The following is a 7,801-nucleotide window of genomic DNA, read 5'->3' as shown; positions in this document are numbered from 1 at the left end:
GGATCCTAGATAAAATTGGATTGACCCTTTGTTTGTACAAGATAGTACAGAGAATGTTTGTTTTCTTAATCTGCCTATACAAGTTCCTGTTTAATTTCGAAGGTCATTCACATATCGGTTTAACTCAGAGTCTCAGGTTGTTATTGAAGTAGCTTTAATTTGTGTATAATAACTGATAAATAATTGTCAGTTAATCTGCATCTTAATTACCTATTGATGTATAATCAGAAATTTATTAATTTGTTTGTTTAGGTAGTGAATACAGCAGATTTTATTGGACACCGGTCTCACAAGGTCGTGTTTAATTAGGCTAATTCGGTACATACACTTCTTGCACATTGAATATGTTGTAAACTATTTCTTACATGGTTTTGATAGTTTCAATAATTTTGGTCACATCAATGAAGCAAAGTAATTTTGGGCGAATATGATGAATGTAGTGGTATATATATATATATCTTACTTGAAAACGCGGATAATAACATCAACTACATTGCTAGAGTATTTTTCATGGGAACTCCCTTACTTGGTTTCAATCCTAGAAAAGGGTGTACGCATAACTTGTACGAATTCATACACACTAACGCACGTGCAGGTAAACGTAGATAAATCGACATCACGGGGACATTGTTTTGCTGCAGCAATCAATTGTGGTCCATGTCTCGAGGCATTGAACACAGCTGATTGATCACTTATCAAAGCATAGAACGGAATTCTTTTTTATTCAGGTGTCCATGCATGTCTGTATAAATGGCTATGCATTGTATGTATAATGTACTGACGCATTGAAATTCATTCTTTTTATTACTTCTCCGGTTATATGTTTAACAACACACCCGATTACAGGGATGTGATTTTTCTTCTTTTCAGAGGAAATCCTCTGATTTGCTCAATTTTCGAAAAAATGCAACACTCTGGATTTGATCTAAAGTGACAGAAAATGATATTTTTCCAGGTAGGATGAGGTGTTTTCCTCCCTTTTTGACCAGTTTTCCTCCGATTTCTGAGAAATTCAGTCACATCCTGCGATTAACAATAGGTAAGTTTAACGATGTTCTGTTAGTGAGAGACTGAGAGAACATTTTCTTGATTTTGGTACGATATCAATATAACATCACATTGCTTAATTCATTTTATTTGTTCGATCAGAATACAGTAGCTCCGCCCATAACAACATTCATCCGTTGACTATGACACCTCCTACCCATCAATCAAGTTCTTCTCAACAAGTGAGTACTGCTATCACATATTCGCTGTTCCTGGGTTTTAACAAGAACGTTATGCTGAACAACTTAGTAATAATGATGAATACAAATAAAAGTACAGGAAGTGAAATGATTCTAATATTTATTTCTCCTTGTAATGTTAACTGACGTCATTTCTATATGTAATTTATCTATATCGTGCGCTTATCTAATATTTCATTTTATATGCGTATTCAATTAGCTCACTAGTATACATCTTTAGTTAAAAGTGGTGGAACATAATATAGTTTACATAAAAATAGAGTTGTCTGATGGCGGCACAAAAATAAAACATAATATGTATGTTTGCCGGTATTTCATTCATATTCTTGCATGTGAAAAGGAAATTCCAATCTTTGAGAACTAGCTGTCTTGGTTGAGCAATATCTGTATCCAAGTATAATCTGAAAGTATTAATACTTGCATACTGTATTACAATAGCTATACAATATTGTGATTTTAACAATTTTCTGAAGAAAATGAAAATTGAAGAGTACGAAAAGGTGATAAAAAGCATATATATATATATAAAGTCTCTGTTTTGGAAGTAAAATATAGAAAAACTCTGAACACTTTGTTGAAATATTTCGACCGTGTTACCGGTCTTCTTCAGTCGTGTTTATCTCGCATAGGAACGTAACTGAATATATATATATATATATAAACTTGAAATATTCAATGTATATATGCATGATAACTCTGTTAAAAAGTACCATTCTGTAGATTGAAATATATTTCCTAATGCGTTTCATAATTATATGTTAACATGTATGCATACTTATTATATAGCTAATAAATAGTCTATTTTAAAATCTGCGTAAAATCTAGAGAATGTTGGCGTTCAATATCCTGAGAATTTATTGAACGCTAACTTTGCATTGCGTAAATTGTATGCGCCCGAAACATTCCGAGTATGAGCGTTCAATATTGACGTTACCGTAACGAAGTAAACAAGCCAAAATGGCAGACGGCGTTCCTCCGAATCTGACAGACCCGGTATTTGATATTTACTTAAGCAAATGTTTACTGTACATAAATTATAATGTCCCCATTCACAAAATCACTTTGTTTCATGCATTAATGACGGATTAAATATTGAACAGTTAAGAAATGCATGCCGATATTGCACACCTTCACCTTAGATGCCAATATTGATGAATTCTCGTCTATTTTGGAGTATTTTGAGTGAAAAGGGATATAATTTAACAACTAAATACTGTAGCTATATAATAAATGGGTTATTGAACTTATATAGGTGAATATTGGCACTCGTTGGCTGTCAAAATGCACTCGCAAGCTCGTGCATTTTCATAGCCAACTCGTGCCAATATTCACCAATATAAGTTCAATAACCCTATATTATTGAACAATTACAGAAGTAAACACATCACTGACCATACTACTCATTTGCGCAACATAATCATTTGAGTCTAAAGCAGAAACAAACAGCTTTCAGACATCAATTGCTTTGTTTTTTTGCTTCAGGAGGTTCAATGATACTAGCTTTTTTTTGGACAAATATGAGGCAATATAACCACTTAATGGAGAACTTTGTGGCCTTTTTTCTGCATTTCAATGTCCATTCCGTTCTTTTTTCTGCTAGTTCTTGGTGGAGTACATTGTCATCAATTCTTGAAATGACTGTTCATATCAGCAGATCATGAGAAATACTGTCATATTTTGAGACATACATATTAGATGTCCATACTTGATCTTCAACTTAAATTGTAAGAATTATTTCAAATTACCAGAAGTTTTTTCAACATTCTTGCATGGTGAGTCATATAAGAGTTTTGAGATTGATCACTGTTCGTTGTCTTCGCCTTTTCATAAGGATAATATTGTTGTCGAGTACTATTATATGTGCTTCCTGTAGAACGACATGCAAAACTGTTATTGTCTGGAAGTATCTTCTGACTTTTGATCAGTCAATTCATGGTGTTGATTGAGCAAAATAGTACCTCTTCTGTGTTCCTTTTCTCTTCGAAAATCCTGTATGACCTGAAACATGGAAAGAATGTTTTAAAAGTTAATTAATTATTTATCATATCCAAAACCTTGCCACACTAGTGCCATCAGAGTAAGGCCAAAATAAAATTTGTGTTTCCGGTTTCCCTTTTAACTGCTGACCCTAAATATTTTATAGATGATATACCTGTATGAAAAAGAAAATAAAAATCCTGAATTTGGAATTGCTATCTCTTTGCATTCGAATTTCTCTGATGTACATTTTACTACTATTGATCTTTCAAAATGTGTGAAAAGTATTTGTAATATATAGACCTGTATTGAAAGGATATCAAAAACTAAGATTTCAAATAAAATATCTCAATAAAATAAAATATTTTACCTACCTTAGTACCCTACCTAAGTTTTAAAGAGTTAAATAGGAAACACACATATTTTATTTTGACCTAATCTAAAGTGACATACCATCTTTTTGAAACACCTTAAAATTCACTAAATATGCAACATTTGTCTAAAATGATGTAAAAGATAAGACACATAGTAATTGTGAGTACTTAAATTAATACATGTATATCATCTGTGACTCTTGTGAAAACACTGTATATCAATTCAAAGATTTTATCTGCACAATCCTACAAGTATTCCATTGTAAAATGGTAATATAATAAACAATGAATTAACTCATCTGCATGTACACAAACCCAAAAGTAGAAAAAATATTCTTACTGTGACCAGGCAACCATGCAAGTTGCGAAAACAGTACTCGTCCTGGACAAGTTAAAATTCGCTCAGTGTCACGTTTTGTTGTCAGGAAATATAACAGATAATGGCACACTTTACATCTTTATTATTTTTACATCAATTTTGTTACTAATTATTACAAAAATAAATGAAATATAATTAAAACTCAGTCTGGTGATTGTCACTGTAATGGCACTGCGGTTGTTTCAATAACTACACTGGGTCCAGTTGGAATGGTGGCTCGGTTTGGAATTCTAATACGTTTCCTCTGCCTCCCACTCTTACTTCCTACTTCTTGATTTCTTTTTAATTTGTGGCTAATTTAAAGGATCTATAAAATCAAGTTGCACATTTCAAATATACATATTGTTATCTCACATTACACATGTACCATAATCTAGTGCGCATGTGTACGCATCACTACTACACTGTACATTTTTTTTGTACTACAACTACGATACACTGTATATATTCATATATGTACTTTTACTCTACTAATTACTTCATATGTTATTACTCAATACTCAATATATACATATACTTGTGCATGTACTTTACTGACTACACAATACACATACTGGTATGATAATTGACAATGTTTTTTCACATTGTTACTAATACTCGTCACTTTACTTGTGTACTCTTGAGAGTTTTACACATACTCTATACTTAAAACTATACACAGTACTTGCAAAATTAACAATATGCAAACTTGAAACCAACTTTACACAACAAAGTCAACAATAAACTGCAAGTGAAGAAATTTGGAAGTTTTATAAATAAACTGAAATGAAATTAATATCAATAATGAAGTAGATAAGCTTACCTCAGAAGTGCTATAGTGGAACCTGCCTGAAGCAATATGACAAACTGAATATCTTACAATGTTAAATTTCGAGTTACTTTTGACGTCCGTTACTCGTGCCTGCTACGCCCAAACTGACCAAAGCAAACACCGCAAACCAGTTCGAATACTAGAATTTAACAAGAGGCCCAGGGGCCTTATAGGTCACCTGAGTATCATGTAACAACCTTCCAATGTTTGAATTAGGTTTGTGTTTAAATATAAGAATTTTACTTTTGGATGGAAGAAACATTGAATAGCTATGTGGTCATGAAGTAAATGTGTCATTTTTATGTTCAATCAATAATCCTTTTTAAAAAACCTAGGTCTGAGACATCATAAAGAAAAGGGTTATTTACTCCTTAGATAAAACCAATACAAGAAGATTTTCAAAGAATTTCTACATTTTCACTATATGACCAATAGAGCCCCACCCTAACACAAGAACCCCTGCCCCAGGGGCCATGAATTTCACAATTTTGTTAGAGGGATCAACGCTCATTATAATTATGCTCACAGTTTGGCTTCTTAATGTCCAGGAGTAAAGAAGATTTTTTTTAAAATTACACTCATTTTGATGGTTTTTGCCCCACCCCTCAGGCCCCAGGGGGGCAGGAACCACGAATTTCACAATTTTTGTTCCCCTCCACCCACAGATGCTATATGCCAAAATTGGTTGAAATCGGTTCAGGGGTTTCAGAGAAGAAGCTGAAAATGTTCAAATGTTAACACACGACGCACGGCGACGGACAAAAACAGAAGATTTTCAAAGAAATATTGCATTTTCACTATATAATCAATCAGCCCCGCCTTTGCACCAGAACCCCTGACCCAGGGGCCATAAATTTCAGTTTTGAAAGAAGCATCCTTGATCATCATTATCATACTATTAGTTTGTCTACTTAATACCCAGCAGCAGAGGAGAAGATTTTCAAAGAAATAAAATGCATTTTCACTATATGATCAATAGGGCCCCACCCTAATACCAGAACCCCTGACCCAGGGGCCATGAATTTCACAATTTTGAAAGAGGCATCCTTGCTCATCATGACCATGCTATTGGTTTGTCTACTTAATACCCAGAGACAGAGAAGAAGATTTTCAAAGAATTTCTACATTTTCACTATATGACCAATAGAGCCCCACCCTAACACACCAGAACCCCTGATCCAGGGGCCATGAATTTCACAATTTTTAAAGAGGCATCCTTGCTCATCATTACCATACTATTAGTTTGTCTACTTAATACCCAGAGACAGAGAAGAAGATTTTCAAAGAATTTCTACATTTTCACTATATGACCAATAGAGCCCCACCCTAACACAAGAACCCCTGCCCCAGGGGCCATGAATTTCACAATTTTGGTAGAGGGCTCAACGCTCATTATAATTATGCCCACAGTTTGGCTTCTTGATGTCCAGGAGTAAAGAAGATTTTTTAAAATTACATGGTTTTTGCCCCACCCCTCAGGTGACCTAAAAACTTATACGGCACCAATGTTGATTCACCAGATGCGCATTTCGACAAATAATGTCTCTTCAGTGATGCTCAACCGAAATGTTTGAAATCCGAAATAACAATAACATTAATTGGTAATAAACTATTACAAAAAGTCGTAACAGTGACTTCAATAATCACGGGGGGAAATTATGAACATTGAAAATATCAGATGAATATCGTATTTAAAACAAGCTCATCTTTTAAAAAAGATTAGAGTGATAGCGCCATATCTATTATCTACTATGCAAGTAGAGTTCGTAAGAAATATTTAAGTAATTACATAGTAATTCAAATTACTTAGAATGTATACATTTTTAAAGACCTTCATTTTCTGCAATTGATGTTTGGGAAATTCATTTATTGGTATTGCAAGCTTGATAGAAAGACAGTGTATATAATTAACATCACATTCAATGTCATAAAAAGAATAGAAATTGATATATGACGTTTAACCCTAATAAATGTAAATCCAAGTACCTGAGTGAAACGATCGCTAAGAGTGAATATTTGTATGTATCCCAAAACCGCGTTTTAAATCTTTGACCCGTTTCTTAGTGTTCGATCCGGTTGTCCAGCATGATATTGATAACATTACACGTATATATTAAGCGTTATCAAAAACAGATAGCAATAGGTCACCTGAATGATTCAGGTGACCTAAAAATAGACCTTGCTTAGTCGGCAATTTCAAACCTGATTTAAACGTATGGGTGAAAGTTGGGGATAAAATTTATCTATTTACCTGGACACAGATTTGGTAATGGACGAACGGAAAGCAGTTTGGACTTTAAATGTGACACTCAGGAAGAGTGAATGTCTACTATACTCGTCATTAGTGACAAGTAAGATTTTCAGTAATTAGTGAATTTAATAACATTTGAACTAGTTCCAAGTCTCAACTACCTGTGTCATGAATCATAAAACTGAAATACACGTATAGGAGTATAAAAATCGAACATATATTGGATGAAACAGAAACTGTAATATCACAAAGATTTAGAACTTTTTGGTTAATCAATCCTTCCACTACAATTTTCCCCCAGTGTAAATTTTGACTAAACTATCTATTATAAAAACTTATCTATCTAGTGTTTGCCTAACTATCTATTTTGTATTGCTTGTAGGAGTTATGATATTGATCACTGTTCGTTATCTTCACCTTTCACTAAAACTATGTACTTTCTGTTTGCACGCTACACCCACAGTAATGTCAACATCTGGGAACCTATCACTAAACATGCTAAAGTACATTAAAAATATATTTTAAAATTTGTTTTGATTAAATAAACTGTTTTCTTTCATAAATTAAAAAGAAATAAATGTTGATGCAAAATAATTCATACATCCTGATATTCAGTATAATGTCCCGACAAGGCATTTGTACAGAAATAATATATTTTTACAAGTTTATACATCCATATTCTAATTATGTTTATGATATCTAATATAATATTAATAATTTCATATTAATGTGTGATTATTGTTTTGGTTATAACTAAACAAG

The 7,801-nt window shown here is 33.1% G+C and overlaps 1 long non-coding RNA gene across 1 annotated transcript; it reads right to left on the bottom strand.

Annotated features, from left to right (window-relative positions):
• Nucleotides 1–1,179: 1,179 nt before the first annotated feature.
• On the bottom strand, nt 1,180–6,851 carry LOC130049143 (uncharacterized). The gene is made up of 3 exons (XR_008797653.1): nt 6,775–6,851; nt 2,993–3,245; nt 1,180–1,648 (listed from the first exon to the last, which is right to left on the bottom strand). It is a non-coding gene; the product is annotated as an uncharacterized LOC130049143 (long non-coding RNA).
• Between the last annotated feature and the right edge of the window lie 950 nt (nt 6,852–7,801).

This window comes from Ostrea edulis, chromosome 8, assembly GCF_947568905.1.
Source record: "Ostrea edulis chromosome 8, xbOstEdul1.1, whole genome shotgun sequence".
Taxonomy (NCBI): domain Eukaryota; kingdom Metazoa; phylum Mollusca; class Bivalvia; order Ostreida; family Ostreidae; genus Ostrea; species Ostrea edulis.
The sequence above is the reverse complement of the archived record's forward strand: the minus strand, read 5'-3'. Positions and strand labels throughout refer to the sequence as shown.